Source organism: Palaemon carinicauda, chromosome 4, assembly GCF_036898095.1.
Source record: "Palaemon carinicauda isolate YSFRI2023 chromosome 4, ASM3689809v2, whole genome shotgun sequence".
Lineage (NCBI taxonomy): Eukaryota > Metazoa > Arthropoda > Malacostraca > Decapoda > Palaemonidae > Palaemon > Palaemon carinicauda.
In genome coordinates, this window is record NC_090728.1 from 68628783 (window position 1) to 68646950 (window position 18168).

An 18168-nucleotide genomic window follows, 5' to 3' on the forward strand; every position below is an offset into this window, starting at 1 on the left:
GTCAAACACAGCTTTTGAGGTTATTTTCTTCATTGGAAAGGCCTCAGGAAAACGTGATGCTCTATCCATTATGGTCAGGAGATGCGTAAACCCTAACACATCAATTACCAATTCTGCAAAGGGTTCTCCAATTGAAGGAATTGGGTTAAGAGGAGCCTTGGGAATAGGTTGATTGGGTTTACCCATCACCTGACACACTTCACAAGTTTTTACAAATTTCTTCACCGAAGACTTCATTCCTGGCCACCAAAAACATTTACTCAACCTACAAAAAGTTTTACTTAAGCCTAAGTGGCCAGAAAAGGAGTCCTCATGTGCAAGGCTTAACACAGCCTCCCTAAACTTGGTAGGTACGACAATTTGTCTTAAACAAGAAGTCACATTTAGTTGATGAGTTGGGGGACGACTGACCCTATACAACAATCCTTTCAAAACCACAAACCTGGGCCTGGTCAAATCGTCATTATTACCTAACTCAAATGAAAATTCATCTTTTTGGGCCTGTATGAAAGAGAGACGGTCACAATCGGATTTCAATAATTTAAACACTCCAAAACTAGAACTACTGCTACTACTACTACCTTCTACTAGCCCGGGCTTCTCTACCTCTACTTCTAAATTACTTAAATCTAGGTCATCATCATTATCAGATTCTGCTGCACGCTTAGCAGCGGCTCGATTAGTTATTGCCACAGGGCAAGCCGTGACCGAAACAATAGGAAATAATTCCTGCCCCTCTGCACTCAACATATCATTCCCAAGGATTCCGTCTATTCCTGGTATCGGCAGGCTCTCAACTACTGCCAGCTCAGTAACCTTGTGATACCCTGGGAAGGACAGCTCCACCCTTACTGAAGGAGCAGATACCACCGTATCGGGAAATCCTCCCAGGACCACGTATTCTCCAGTATAGGGAACTAAGTTAGACAAGGACCCTGCCAACACCAAAGATCTAGCGGATCCTGTGTCCCTCAAGAACTTAACATTAAGTGTAGAGGTTTCAGATTTCAATTTTCCGGGGTAGACATATTTGTTAAATGGTCATAAATTACCAGTGGACTCACACAATACAGGTTTTACTTTACCTACATCTGGTTCACTAACAACCTGGGGATCAACAGTTTTACCATTCTTACTCTCTGAAATAGAATTATTTGAAATTAGTGAGATTGGCGTAGGCTGATTAACATTATTTTGACTCTTATTTTGATTCTTTTGGAGGTAACGGCTCCTGGCTCTACATTCAGCTTGTCGATGCCCTAGCTTATTACACCAAAAGCAATTACCTCTAATTTGATTAGTTTTACCCGAATTGCCACGGTTAGAAAAAACCAGAGTGTGCCCACCACTCAAGTCCTTTCTGATGCCACTACCAACATGATTACTCATGCTACTATTTGGGGTACTAGATTGGTTTTTAAAGGGATTATTCGACTTAGAAGACAAATTACTATTATTATTAGGGTATGAGGACGAGAAGTTACCTGACCCAGCCCGATGGGTCAGGACAAACTCATCAGCTACCTGAGCCGCCTTGGACAAAGTTAAAATTTTAGTGTCCTCCAGATGAACCCTCAATTCTTTACTACACACCTTCTTAACCCTGGATAGGTACGATGGGTCGTTTGCGACCCCGAGCGTCAAAAAAAAACAGGTTTTTCTCACGTGACTCACCCCCGTGACTGAATTTGTGGGTGATCGACCTGCAGGAGGTGTCTCCCCTACACGCTCTAGTAGTGTCCAGATGTGCATTGCTGTAGGTGTACTCCTTCCCCGATTTCTGAGACGCGTCGGGGTCGAGCGCGACCGAGTTTACCCTTCTAAGGTAGTTTGCATAATTATCAAAGTTATTACGTATTATGAAATTGTCGTAGAATGGTGCAACTTGTATAGGTTATCAGTTGTGGAAAGTCTTGGTGGATTGTTTGGCTACCATGTGCATGATTTTTTTTTTAGTTAAAATGTCGTTCATCACCACGAGGACTATTTTACCGCGAGTGCCCCTTTTTCATTTTTTTTTCATTTTTTTGCCAAGTCATTTTTCCGTAAGATATTGCCAAATAGGGTCGTAAAACTTTTGCTTGTTTAGTGTTGGAAAGTGTGTCTAGATGATCTGGCTACCCATGCATGACTTTGTTTTTGTCAGATACGACGTAGTTATTGGTATATTGGGTATTTAACTGCGGTTACCAATTTCTGTTTTTTTTCAATATTTGTAAAAATTACTACGTAGTAAGGAATTGCCGTATATTATTCATTTTTTTTTCATGTTTATGTGTTAGAAAGTGTGCCTTGATGGTTGGGCTAACACGTGCATGTCTTTTTTTTTATCTGAGATGCCGTATATTAGAATGTCGGGCATTTTACCGCGAGTGTCCCTTTTTCATTTTTTTTCATTTTTTTGCCAAGTCATTTTTCCGTAAGATATTGCGAAATAGTATCGTAAAACTTTTGCTTTTTTAGTGTTGGAAAGTGTGTCTAGATGATCTGGCTACCCATGCGTGATTTTGTTTTTGTCAGATACGACGTAGTTATTGGTATATTGGGTATTTAACTGCGGTTGCCAATTTCTGTTTTTTTTTCAATATTTGTAAAAATTTACTACGTAGCAAGGAATTGCCGTATATTATTGATTTTTTTTTTCATGTTTATGTGTTAGAAAGTGTGCCTTGATGGTTGGGCTAACACGTGCATGTCTTTTTTTTTTTATCTGAGATGCCGTATATTAGAATGTTGGGCATTTTTCCGCGAGTGCCCCTTTTTATTTGTTTTGCATTTTTTTGCTTAGTCATGTTACCGTAAGGAATTGGCAAGAAGTGTCGCAAAACTTATATTTTTATAGTGTTGGAAAGTGTTTCTAGATGATCTGGCTACCCATGCCTATTTTTTTTTAGCCAGATATGGCGTATATATAAGTATGTGTTCGATTTTCCTGTGATTGCCATTTTTTCGTTTTTTCCCATTTCTTTCAAAATTACTACGTACTAAGGAACTATCACAGAGTAATATTTCATTTATATGTTTATTTGTCGGAAAATGTGCCTTGATGGTTTGCCTAGCACGTGGCTGAAATTTTTTTTTTCTGAAATGCCGTATATTAGAATGGCCATTTTTCCACGAGTTCCCTTTTTATTTGTTTTGCATTTTTTTGTTTAGTCATGTTACCGTAAGGAATTGGCAAGTAGTGTCGCAAAACTTATAATTTTATAGTGTTGGAAAGTGTTTCTAGATGATCTGGCTACCCATGCCTATCTTCTTTTTTTTAGCCAGATATGGCGTATATATAGGTATGTGTTCGATTTTCCTGTGATTGCCATTTTTTCGTTTTTTCCCATTTCTTTCAAAATTACTACGTACTAAGGAACTATCACAGAGTAATTATTCATTTAGATGTTTATTTGTCGGAAAATGTGCCTTGATGGTTTGCCTAGCACGTGGCTGAATTTTTTTTTTTTTCTGAAATGCCGTATATTAGAATGTTACCCATTTTTCCGCGAGTGCCCCTTTTTATTTGTTTTGCATTTTTTTGCTTAGTCATGTTACCGTAAGGAATTGGCAAGTAGTGTCGCAAAACTTATATTTTTATAGTGTTGGAAAGTGTTTCTAGATGATCTGGCTACCCATGCCTATCTTTTTTTTAGCCAGATATGGCGTATATATAGGTATGTGTTCGATTTTCCGGTGATTGCCATTTTTTCGTTTTTTCCCAATTCTTTCAAAATTACTACGTACTAAGGAACTATCACAGAGTAATGATTCCTCTAGATGTTTATTTGTCGGAAAATTTTGTTTACTTTTTTTTTTTGATTGAATATCATCAAATTTTTTTAGCTAAAATATTATATTGTTTTACATTTTTTTTTTTCGATTTTATTTCCCTTCAGAAAAATTTTTTTGGGTCAGAATTTTAATTTTATAGTCGTAAAATAATCGACAATTATCCAGCAACCCACCATACAATTTTTATGCATATCCAATAATAATTAGATTAGTAAATAACACCTTGAAATTGACATACCCTTCCTACATTTCAAGTGGCAGATTAGGGAGTCTGAGTCAGTGTGGTTGGCGGCCATTTTGTGGACATATCCGAAGCGTAAGCTGCCCTATCTATATATATTCTTGTTCCCTATAGAATTTGTGATATTTTGGTATATTTTTACCTGCATAAATATCATTTTATATATTAAATATATGTATTGTTTTACGAAATTTCTAAGTACTCAAAAAATTACCTTTAGATATGGCCCCTGATATAAATGTAATTTACAAAATAATGAAGATTTTTTTACATATTTCTATTTTAGGATAACATATGTTTATTCCCTAAAAAAATTAGCCACTTCCTATTTCATTTGGGTACCCAAAAAAATTCATGAAATTTGGACAAATTTTTTTGGCCAAAAAAAGTTACCCTTTTTTTCTCATTTCAGATCTTCACCTCCATGGGTCTGACTTCATCCAAAATACATCAAGATGTGTCCTAAACATTCAAGAATCAATTCCTAAAAGGATTTGTGTATATATGTATAAACTTTTCTTTTCTTTTTTTCTACTTAATTTTTTAAAATATTTATAATAAATAGTTTTTCTGCAGATGAGTAGTATTTATCTTTACAGTTGTTTTAAGCATTCATTGAAGTTTTTTTTGGCAAAAGAAAAAAGGAGGTTACTGCAAAAACTGATTTTTCAAGAATTTTTTTTGGCGTCGGGGTCGTTCGCGTCCGAGTATACCCTTAAAGGGGTGTCCGAGGAGCGTACCTATCCAGGGTTAAACTCCTCCAGTACCATCAGTTCCCTCAAGGAAGAGAAGGAAGCAACTTTACGACTTTTCAGCCAGTTGTCAAACTGCTCCTCCTTGAGACGAGCGTACTGAACATAAGACATAGAATTGGGCTTGCCAGTGGTTCGGAATCTCTGGCGATAGGCCTCAGGGACCAAATCATAGGCCCTGAGAACCAAAGCCTTTACTTTGTTATAATCTCTGGCAAGGCCCTCTTCCAATGCATCATACACCCGCAGTGCCTTGCCCGTCAATCTACACTGTATGAGTACCGTCCACATTTCTGTGGGCCAAGACAACCGGGTGGCAACTCTCTCAAAAGCTTTAAAAAATTCTGGTACGCTCCCCTCATCAAAAACTGGAATTAACTTTAGTGCACCCGAAATATTAAATTTGTCTGATGATGAGCTATAGGGAGAACTAACATGATTAGGGGACCCTTGCACCTTGGCCAACTCAAGCTTAAGCAACTCAATCTCATGTTTCCGGGCCCTCTCGTCCTCCTCAAACTGCAGCTTCAATAACTCAATTCTCTTACAAATTACATGGAACTCCTCCTGCCCCATTACATGAGCAGAAGGTGTTACATGGTTGGGAACAGCCTCCTCAGCTAAAAAGGGGTTAGTTGAAATATTAACATTTTTAACAGCCCTGGCCGAAGTAGGAAAATTGGCCAGACCTTCATACATAACCTTTACTGCAGGGGAATCAGCGAACAGGGACAAACCAGGATTTATGCTCACATCATCGACTATGGATCCTTCTTGGTCCGACCCAAAATCAGTGCCACTCTCAAAATCACTGGCTAGGCCACTAGCTACCTCATTACCCTTAGCCAAATCTTGGGACACTTTTTCCTTGACCAGTTTTAACAAATTGGCCCGAGTGTCAGAGGACTTATGAGGGATCTCCAACCACCGGGCACACTGTACCAAATAAGCCCTTGTCAAAACTCCTAAATATTTCAAACAGTCAGCCGAACCCAAGAATTCCGACGGGTCAAAAGTAAAGTCCTTCATTTTAATGAAAATAATATCCTATGGGGAAGGAAAGCAATTAAACCAAAAATCAAATATCAACAATAAATACTGTCAAATCCCTCCAGAGCTGAACTGCTCCCCCAAACACCGAGTACACCTGCGTACGATCCTGTCACGGTCGCCACTTGTTACGACCTGTGTAGGCCGTAGTTCTGGTTCTTTAAACTTTGATTTTTTAAAGGAATCGTAGGCAGTACATTATTTATGTAACACGGTGAACTGAGGGAAGACAGAACAAAAACACTGGAAAAATCTAACAATATTTATTACAATACACTTAAATAAATTCAACCTTGCACCAGGAGTAACAAAAAGCTCCTAAGACAAACAACAATGAGTAAACAAAAATGTCCTGGAGGACTAATAGGCTATACAGAGTCCTCTAAATACACAAGGTTGACCTATATCTAATAATCTTAACCCTAACAAAGAAAAACTAAACAGATCAAAAGTATGGCTCATATATTAAGCCGGGCCCACAAATATCAACAAACCATTACCCTATTACTAAACAGATAGGAATAAGGAAGACAGGAGAAATGAAAAGGCAGAAAAACCTTAAAATTACCTACCTACACACACAAACATTAAAGGCTAAACCAAATACCCAATTATAAAACATAACTCAAGGCAGCATACAAATACACATACCACATTAAATTAAAGGCATAAATACTTATACATTTACATAAAGGAATTATGCTGAGAGTCATAATTTATAGATTTATGTACATATCTCAACACTGTATTACCTATCCGTGGAAATACTTATAACCGTACTTATCCACACATGGATTAGATGACAGATAGGGGACGAACGTTCATCAGCATCAGAGGGAGTATCATTAACACCAGGAAAACGGGCTGGGCATATCCGTAACGATAATAAAAAGATCGTAACTTTACCTGGGTAATGACTCCCTACTTTCCTCCTCACGGACCCTTGGTCCACAGACGAGCAGCGTAACAGATGTGATGACGCTCTTGGATCACGGCAATAGTACCTCCAACAGTGCCGGGACGGAACGACGGCACCGCCTTCCCGCAGAATCCTCAGGCGGGGAAAATAACGCCAAGCGAAGGTCGCAAGTGACACATACACTTGTAGGACGTAAGAAGCAAGGTGGCTATCGCAGGTGACAAAACCCCTGCATACGTAGTCCGTGATCCAAAGAAGTGTACAATTTACCGCGGGTGGCTCAAAGACACCAGCGAAATAATCCTCCAAAGGCACAATTCCTTATGAGGGAATAAAAGAGGCGTCTACCAATGGCTGCTGAATTAGGATATACGTCTGTGATCAAGGCACGGTCCGAACTGAACATTCCAGGCAGCAGTAGTCTCGTCCACGGCTCTCACTAAACACCAAACACTCGGAAAGAAAAATAAACAAAAGAGTTAATGGCAATTAACTAATTAACGACGGAGGAGGAGCGAAGGTTATCACCGAACTCTTATGAAAAGGGCAGTTAACTTTTACTCCTGCCGAAGACCGAATTTATTTATAAACAATTAAATAACCTACTTTAACATAACACATGTGATACTACTTGGCAATATGATGTAACCTACCAACTGGTCAAGATGGGTATTCATGGTAACATGATTAGATTCATTGTATCTTTTTTTTTTTTTTTTTTTTATCAGACTGATTTAGACTATCCACACTTTTGCCTTAGGATGGAATTCCATTGTGAAGTATCCTTAGTGATACGAATTATCCCCAAACATGGATAGCGTCGTAAAGGAAGTTTCTTATCCTTTGAAGAACTTTCTTTGTTGTTGATCTGGCTATATATAACAATAGACTTTTAGTAACATAAAAATTCTAAGTATCCCAAAAGTCTATCAATAATATTAGTAAATCAACAAATGAGCTTGGTTTTCAATGTTATAAATCTAAATCTGTTGCCGTGCCATGGTATAAACATACTGAAGCAGTTGCCACTTTAACTTTGATATTTTACTTTAAAACTTCTATGGTCTAGGTACATTGATACCCTTAAATTAAAAGTTATAACATTTGGGTCTCCGGTATCTCTACAGCATTAAATCTGTCAACAGTAACTCCTTTGAGGTTTTAGTTGGCCAAAATCACCCATGCCTTTTCAAATACGACTAACTGAACAAATTTATGACATTTCTCTTTGGAAGCATAAAATACAGGAAGATAGCCATCTTCATGTTACACCCTGGATCATACCTGATATATCTGATTTGCCCAAAACCATTTACAAAGTACAACATTACCTTAGAAGAGGTCAACTCCAAATATCCTGAACATGTATCTGATCGCAAATATCATATAAAGGCATTTACTGAAGGTTACAAATCAAAGAACAGTGTTTGTGTGCAGTAATCTATAAGGATGAATCATATCTACATAAGTTACCTAACTGGGCCTCTGTATTTATTGTAGATATAACAGCATTAGAAGGTACTTTGCTTTTATGAAATGTCGAACCATGCCCCAGAAACCAATCTAAGGAATTTATTTTGATTGTTGATAAAAATATGAGAAATGGGGTGTGTTCCTAAAAGCGCTGAAAATTGCTTTGTTACTTATTTATTTTCTAAATGTGTGACAGGTATATTTTGATTGTGGGAACATTTCATTTATCAATATTGCTTTTGATTATTCTATATTTAACATAATTTTAATAAAATTGTGATAGCACAGAAGGACCGCGCCTAGTACCTGGCTTTTGACATCAATGTTATACATCATTCCTCGAGAGAAATTGTAGATCAATGATGAAAAAAATGTCAACACAAGACTTGTATGGATGGCGCTTAGAAAATATGAATCTGCCTCAAATTGGAGTTTGGCTCCTAGAAAAATCTTTATACTTTAGACATACTGTTTTTTTTTTTTTTTTCAAACTAAATCCTAAGCTATTTCAAAATGCCTTTGTATTTGTCTAGAAAATCGTATGACACAAATCGGCATTTTAGCTTTAGAGAGAAATTATACGAAAAGGGGTTTTCGATAAATATGAAAAGAATTTTATTTCTTTATCGGAAAGGCACATTATAACAATATTTGTGAATCACACGTGACTTGTTTTGCTGATGACACTAACGACATTTTGGAGGAGGTAACCGCAGCAGTAAAAGGCCTTTTGTGTGTGGAATTTGCATTATATCATAAAGGGTATGATGTAGTTTATACCTGTCAATTTATACAAATAGCTATTGATGCTGTGAACAAATTGGTGCATGAATATGATTTTAGATTCCCTATATTAAACAGTCACCGTTGTGGTTTTGATACTTTGAATCATGTCATGTCTTGTGCAAAGAAAAAAAATAATTAGGTATGATCTTTTCATGAAAAACTTACATCGTCAAGCCATTTAGACTAGCTGATACTGAAAGTAAATATATATATATATATATATATATATATATATATATATATATATATATATATATATATATATATATATATATATATATATATATATATATACTAAAAGTTGTATCAAGTTTCAGCTGTAATGCTGATAAGCTATCTCTGATAAGACTTTATAATTCAGTGGGTAGATTCAAACTTGACTATGGTTGTCGAAAAAATTCCTCAGCTTCAAAATCCAAGTTGAAGCAGTTATGTCTACTCTGGAGCTTTCGGAACTTATCTTGTTGTGAGGCTTTATATTGATGTAGTATTCCTGCTTTATTTGTATTTTAGTTATTATCTGTAAAAATGCATGTAGAAAAGGGAAATGAAAAGACGAGTTCTTGAAGAGAAATGTATTCTCTAGAACACGGAGGCAAACACTGACTTGATTTTAAATTCAATTATTCAAGTTTCAACTACCCAACGGCTGGAGTCATGACGTAATGAAAACGTCACTACAATAACAGAAAATCATGACGTAATGATAACGTCACTACAATAACAGAAAATGGAATTGATCATAAGTTAAGATAAACTAAAGTAATATATAACAATTGCCCCTCTCTAAATGAAAACAAAATAAGACGATATTATAATAGAAAAATAACCTTGGCAATCATTTACAATAACACACCATAACATCTCTAGTATTCATCATAACCATAACGTATCACAGGTTTTCTATTTCTAGTTGAGCACCTGATAGGAGTAACATCTGTTACAGGAATATCACCAGAAACCCCAATAGCTGGTACACTTATGTTATTGTGAGGCGAAACATTGGAAGGGGACTCAACAGAAACATAAGGTTGTACTACTTGTTGCTGAGAAGGTAATTCATTATAGGATGATACACAATTGGACTCATTACTGATACTTTTCTTTTGTTCTGAACCTATAATTGACAATAGTTGATTACAGTGTCGTTTCCATATGACATCTAATTCCTGAACATGAACATTATACACATTTACACCTAATTTCTGAACAATTTCACCATGAAACCATTTTGGACCATTTCTCAAGTTAAGTGCCAGAACTTTATCACCTACCTCAAATTTAGTAATTTGTTTGAATTCACAAGATGGTTTATTAGCAGTATATTTAGGGTTTATTCTATCTTTGACCGATACAAACTTTCTATTATTCAGGGACACCGATGGGGGAATGTTAGTAACAGAATGTGGAATAGCACGATAATGGAGTAAAACTTGAGCCAAGCGTGTTTTGAATGATTCACCACTTTGGTATTTCTTAAGCAATTCTTTTACAACCCTTAACCCCCTCTCTGCTTGACCATTACTTGATGGTGAATAAGGAGGAGGAGTTATATGAATAATGCCATTGTTCTCCAGAAACTGTTTAAATTTACTGTTGGTGAAACATGAAGCATTATCTGATAGGAGTGTGTCACACAACCCATTACGTGAAAACACCAAATACAAAGCGCCAATTGTTTCATTTGCACCCGTACTATGCACTATTTCCACTTCTATATACTTACTAAGCGCATCTACAACAATAAGACATGTATGAAATTCATAGAAAAAATGGTCTATATGAACACAAGACCAAGGCCTTGGTGGAGTAAGCCATATTTCATGTTGATTTTTACTTGGTCTTGCTTGAACAGACTGACACAACTCACAATTTTTAACCAGCCTTTCAACGTCATGATCAATGTTAGGGTACCAGATAAGAGAGCGCACTAAAGACTTCATACTATATATTCCTGGATGGCCTACATGAAATTTCTCTAATACCATTTTTGGGATCAAGCCATGTCGTCCTGATGGAAGGTTCCTTCAGTAGCTTCCTAGGGATATATATGACTACAGTAGATATTCCCAGAGAATTAAACTAAAGGTTTCACAGAATTCTAACTTCTGGCACGAGTACCCTTAAGGTTTCCCTTTAGGATATCATATAATAACAGGGGACGTATACTTGACACGCCACATAGCTATCTGCACCCCATATAGCGTTTACGCTTCGAGGGGAAAGTTGGTAGCAAGATATGGGAGGAGCCGTTACAAAGTTCTCCTCCTCCGTTACTGTTATGGTACTCGGATGACGTCATAAACGCTGCCATCTTGGCTGACGTCATAACCGCCCGCGTCCTCATTCCATCTCTAGTAGCGTCTATGACCAGGTGTTTTTTCCCAGTTGTTCGCTATTTACTGCCAGCATGTCGCAATCTTCAGCTTCTTCTGCCTCTGGAAAGTTGAGTATCATATTCTCATATTGTATAAATCAGCTCTGGCCGTAAAGTAACGCCTTTTTATCTTTAAATACTATGTTTTGTGGCGGAGCTGTTGCCTAACCGGAGGTGTCCCTGACGCTGTTGTTCGCTTCGCATGCTTTATTTAGTTAGCCAGAACAACCATCCCGGTTTCTTAACTAATTATCAGTATTAGTTATTTAGTCTTCATTGCAAGGAATTAGTTATATTATGCCGATAGTATTCTTTAATTTCGGCGAGTGTAGGTAGCTGAATTTATGACGCTGTTGCTAGCTCAGTCCCCTAGGCTCGATAGCCTAGGCGTTTTAGTTTACTTTCATGCATGATATAATAAGTGTTCCTGGTGTTATTTATTAAATGAAGTTATTAAGCATTTATACATATAAGATTCAGTGATTGCAAATGTGTTTTTTGGGCTCAAGCCATGACGTCCTGATGGAAGGTTCCTTCGGTAGCTTCCTTGGGTATATTTAACTACAAGGATATTCCCAGAGAATTAAACCACAGGTTATCACAGAATTCTAACTTCTGGTGCGAGTACCCTAAAGGTTTCCCTCTAGGATATCGTATATCAACAGGGGACGTGTGTATTAACACGCCACATAGCTATCTGCACTCCATATAGAGTTAACACTTCGATATGGAAAGGTGGAGAATAACTGGGGAGCCGTTCCACAGTTACACTCATCCGTGGCTGCTTTTGGTACTCGAAACGTAAACAAACGGGCGCCATTGCTAAATGACGTCACGTCCGTCCTCATCCTTCTGCTTGTAGCGCCTTGCTCTAGACGGATTTCCCCTTGTGCGATTTTCATCGACTTACATCGCCGTTATGTCTTTACCTTCAGCCTCGCCTTCTTCTGGAAAGTTGAGTACCAGGTCCCAGTATTGTTTAAATAAGCTCTAGCCGTAAAGTAACTTCTACTTTTCGTAAAATATTGCGTTTTGTGGCAGAGCTGTGCCGCTACCGGACGCGCCATTTTATGGCGTCGCTGTTCTTTTGCATGCCTTATTTAGCTAGCCAGAACAGCTTTATCCGGCCTCTTAACTAATTGATATTGTTAGTTATTTAGTCTTCATAGCTAGGAACTACTTATATCGTGTTATAACGCTCTACTACTTGGTCGTTGTTCGACCCCATACTAGATCGCTAGCTTAGCCCCTAGGCTAGATAGCCTAGCACTTGTGTTCATGCATGATATATTCCAGTGATCCTAGGTTAAGTTATGAAGATTGTGGCATTATTTATCATACTGTTAACTGTGATGTAAGTGTTTTCGCCTTCAGGGACCATATAGGGGATCGGTTTGATTGCGTTCCTTTCTAACCTAACCTAAATGTAGGAACCCCTATATGCTCCCTCAATCCCCTGCCTGCGGGCATTCCCTCTGTGTGGCCATGCTTCCCCTTCTATATAGGGGAATCTTGTCCACAATCAGAGTATTTATCGCTTCTCTGTCTACCCTAAGGGAACGATACCTCCTTAGGGTTGCGACCGAGAAAGAGGAACGGCTCTGCCCTTCCACAGTTGAATCCGGTTGGGTTACTCATCCCTTCCTGCAACTTGCGATGTGTCTTTCAGCCTACCTAGCCTGGAATTAACACTCCTTATCTAGGTTAGGCTTTGGGGGGGGCTAGTTCTGTACTTTTATAGTTTGAGACGGTACCCTTGTACCAATCTCAGTCTGTTTACCTATCCTAGGCTAGGGAGCGTTCTCCCTATCCTTGGTGGCCGTTCTTGTACAGAGCCTCCTCTATAAAAGACCCCTCTTCTTCTCCCTCCCCACCTATCCCTTTGGTGTAGGCTTACCTATACACATCTGTCCCTAGTCCTACAACTCCTCCCTTGGGTGGAGTGATAGGGCTATCTTGCTCTCCTGCTGAGCTGGCCGCTCTGGTACACATACCCTTCATAGCGTTCTATGGGGGTAGCCACTTGCAGCAGTTTGTCCAGCAGGGGGTTCCCCCTCTTGAGTGTACTCTAACCCTCCCTTGGGTTAACCCAGGCACCCGGCCGACTGCCGGCCCCCTGCCATTGGATGCTAGGAGTGCCTACTCCTTTCATGAGTGCATTCTCTCCGGGGGGATGCCGGAGAGGTATGTGGTCTTACCCCTCCAATCCCCCCTTACCTGTCTCTCCTTCTATCATGGTGCCGGTCCCTTGCCGCCTCTACTGCCGGCGATACTGCCTTACCTCTGGTGACACTCTTTCATATGATTTTCCCCCCCTCCTCTAATTCGTCAGCCTTCCGTGTGCCGGAGACTGCCGCCTACCGCTGGCATACAGCTGATGTCCCACCCCTCCCTTTACCTAGTTTCAGCTGGCCGACCTTTGGGGCCGGCCACCGGCGTGCCGGCATTGATTGCCGGCGGTCTGGGTATACTGCCATATACATAATTATCTTATGAACTGATCCAAGCTCACCAAGCTGTCAGGCTTCGGCTGCCGGATCTGCCGCCTTCTGCCGGCGACCCGCCGCTGTACCGGCGGTCGCCAAGATGGTATTATGCTTAGATAATGTGTCTGTCTTGATGCCTTCCACCCTGCTGGATCGGCCCCCGGCGTGCCGTATGCACCCCTTCTCATACCTGCCGACAACATGCCGACAGTCCTCACACTGCAGCCAGATGGCTTAGCCATTTCTATATATAGGTATTGTCTTACCATCTAAATCTGTGGCTGTGCTGTCTTCTTGCACACTACAATATTCCAGCATACTCTGTGTGTCTTAGCACGGCCGATTGCCGGAGCCTATATCTAATAAGGGGTCTCCTATTACCCTTCTAACCCAGGGAACTGAGTGGTCTCAGTCCCTGATACACCTCGCAGGCAATTTCTGTTAGAGGCTTAGCTTCTACCCACCACGGTTTATCCACATGGATTTCCGTTTTGTGTCCTTCGGCCACAAAAGAAATTGCCTAATGATAAGGTTACGGTAACCGACTGGGCGGGATTCACAAGTATGTGTCTATCTACTTCCTTTCCCGCTCTCTACCCTCAAACATTATAATACTTATGAATTATTTAATGTTAAATAAAATTTTGATTACTTAATCTTAATCTTAGAGTAATGTAAGTCATTCTTATGCCTTCCATGTACTCATGATCTCTTTCTTTTACAGGCGGAGTATATGAAGTGCGAAAACAACTTCTGCGGAGTATATGAAGTGCGAAAGCAACTTCTGCGGAGTGAAACGCCCGGACTTCTACGGGCACAAGGCGTGTCGGACCCACGCCCCCTGCGCCGTCAAGAAAGGCGACCTGAAATTCTGGGACCCGCAGCACTGTACAGTCTGCAAGAGTCGTCTGGTCGAAGCGTTCGACGATCCCCCTTCAGCGGAGGCAAGGGACAACGCTCGGGAGAAGCTACGCAAGTGGGTGCGTGGCTTCCAGAAGAACGCCACCGGACCGTATCTCTCCACCGAAGATTTGAGGGCCTTGCTGTTTCCGAAGGCATCAAAAGACTCAGTGGTCCCCAGTGATCAGATTCCCACCGTCCAGATAGTGGTGGAACCTGATATTGTCATGGCCCAGTCCATGCATGAGTGCCGTCTAGATTCTGACAACGCAGAACGTATGTCGGAAATTTTGGAAGGAACGGAGACGAACCTCATGGGCGAGGAGCTCGACTATGAGGAAGATCAGGTGGAATACACTGATTCGGAGCATGAGGTCGCTTCCACTCCTACCCCCGCACCGACTCCTACACCGACCGAGGAATCCGTTCCTTTGACTTCTGCCACCCCGGATCCTCTCCCATCAGGCACTCAGGAGGTCTTCAAGATGCTTGAAGCCCTCATGGATAAAAAACTTCGCGAGACCCACGAGCTATTCAGGTCTAACTTAGGAAGTTTTAAACAACCGAAACGGATTTCGGTTAAGGACATCCCTGCTTGCTCGGATACTAACCCATGGAGGTATGCCGAGCACATGCCGATCACCACTGGCAAGATCTTTATCAGTGAGAAGGTCGGCTCAATCGCGTTGGAAGAAGTGGAATTCTTCCCGAATTTCGAGGCTTATCCGGACTGTTACGTCCGGCTCAGGTCCGAACCCGCCTCTAAAGAAGAGACCGAACCAAAGGAGGTAATTGTGTTCGATCTCACGAAGGCCCAGGCTATGCTAGCCAATACGGTGAAGAGTAGGGGCTTCACCAATTCCAAGATGCCGGCGCTTAGCAAAAAGCACCCAACCTTTGTTGTGCCGAACAATGCGACCTTCCCCTTTATAGAAAAGGCCTTCACAGCGGTATTGAAAGCAGTGGAAGAAGGGAAACCTTGCCCTGTACTGGAGGAGTGCAGACCCTTCTCCCTTACTGTTCCCCCTGATTATAGACACTGGAAAGACGTCCAGTCAACATTCACAGTGGGGAAGTTAGAGCCTGACGTTGCCGGTCGTCAGTTTAGTGAGGACCTCCCAAAGCTCAATGATCACCTCCTTCGTAGGGAACAAGATACGAAGTCATGGCCGGAGACACTAGAATCCCGGACTTCTACATGGTCCTAGCCAAAACGCATTTGGCAACGGTAATGAAGGACCTGTACAGCATCACTAGGGCTCGCAGAGCCTGTCGTGAATTCGTGTTCGCGAACGCAACGGTGAAACACGAACCCCAGGGGCTGATTTCCTCCCATATCTGGGGTAAATACCTCTTTCCATCCTCCTTGGTGAAAGAGATTGCTGACAAGGCTGCCACAGAGAACAGGAACCTTCTCCATAAGTGGGGTATGTTGAAGAAAAGGAAATCCTCTCAGGACGATGGCCCTCAACCTAAGAGGAAACCTCAAAAGCCCAAACCCCAGCAACGTCAACAGAGACGGCAGTTTCCGGGTTCCGCTACTCCCGAAGTGGCAGCTCAGACACAACAGACCTTTCAGCTGGTCACCCAACCGGTGGTATCGCAGTCACCGGTCTTCACCCCCGCATTTGAGCAGCACACCACTACCTTTCGTCCCAGAGGTAGAGGCTCAAACAGGGGTTCCGGCAGAGATTCGTCTCGCCGTCCCTCCAGAGGCAGAGGAGGAAGGGGAGCTAGCGGCCGAGGTGGCAAACCCTCGGGAAACCAGAAGCAATGAAGTGCTTCCAGTGGGAGGAAGACTCCGCCAATTCCAGGATCGTTGGACCTTTGATCCCTGTGCACACAGCATCGTCAAGAAGGGACTAGGCTGGAGCTGGACACAACAACCCCCAGCCTTCCAGCAATTCTTCCAACAGTCAACCCCCCTCCTAGAAGAGTACGCCCTGGAACTCTTGAACAAGAAGGTAATCAGGAGGGTAAAGTCAACCAGGTTCCAAGGGAGACTATTTTGCGTCCCCAAGAAGGACTCCGACAAACTCAGAGTCATTCTAGACTTATCCCCCCTCAACAAGTTCATTGCGAACAACAAGTTCAAGATGCTGACTCTTCAACAAATAAGGACCCTTCTGCCTCAAGGGGCCTACACGGTCTCCATAGACCTGGCGGATGCCTACTGGCACGTTCCAATGAAACATCACGCTTCCTCCTACCTAGGATTTCGACTCCAAAGGAAAAGTTATGCCTTCAGGGCCATGCCCTTCGGGCTCAACGTGGCCCCACGGATCTTCACCAAGCTGGCAGACGCCATCGTCCAACAGCTCCGCCTTCGCGGCGTCCAAGTGATGGCTTACCTAGACGACTGGCTGGTCTGGGCGACATCGCCCGAAGATTGTGTTCGATCCTGCAACAAAGTCACCCAGTTCCTAGAACATCTGGGATTCAAGATAAACGCCGAGAAATCTCGCCTCTCTCCAGCTCAGAAGTTCCAATGGTTGGGAATCCATTGGGATCTTCAGTCACACTGCCTTTCCATCCCACAGAAGAAAAGGAAGGAAATAGCAGGGTCTCTCAGAAAACTGCTGAAATCCAAACGGATCTCAAGACGACAGCAGGAACAAGTTCTAGGCTCTCTACAGTTCGCCTCTGTGACAAACCCAATGCTTCGCGCACAGCTAAAGGATGCCGCGGGAGTCTGGAGACGTTCTGCATCCATCGCTCGAAGAGACCTCAAGAGACGGCTCCCAAACAGACTTCGGTTACTCTTAAAGCCGTGGTCGGAAGCAAAGGCCCTGAAAAGGTCCATTCCTCTTCAACACCCGCCTCCATCACTCAACATCCACACGGACGCTTCACTGGAGGGTTGGGGAGGTCACTCCCACCAATGACAGGTTCAAGGAACTTGGTCTCCCCTAATCAAGACGTTTCACATCAACATCTTGGAGGCCATGGCGGTCCTTCTCACCCTAAAGAAACTCTCTCCGACTCCCTCGATCCACATCCGTCTGACTCTGGACAACTCGGTGGTAGTCAGATGTCTCAATCGTCAGGGCTCGAGATCGCCCCAGATAAATCAGGTACTTCTTCCAATCTTCCGTCTGGCAGAAAAGAAGAAATGGCACCTGTCTGCAGTTCACCTATAAGGATTCCGCAACGAGACGGCGGACGCTCTATCACGGACAAACCCAATAGAGTCAGAATGGTCTCTAAAAGCAAGATCATTCTCCTTCATCTCTCGCCAAGTCCCGGAACTTCAGATCGATCTCTTCGCAACGAGCGACAACAAGCAACTTCCTCGATATGTGGCCCCGTACAAGGACCCCAAGGCAGAAGCAGTGGATGCCATGTCACTGGATTGGAACAGATGGTCCAGGATATACCTGTTCCCTCCCCCCAACCTTCTGCTG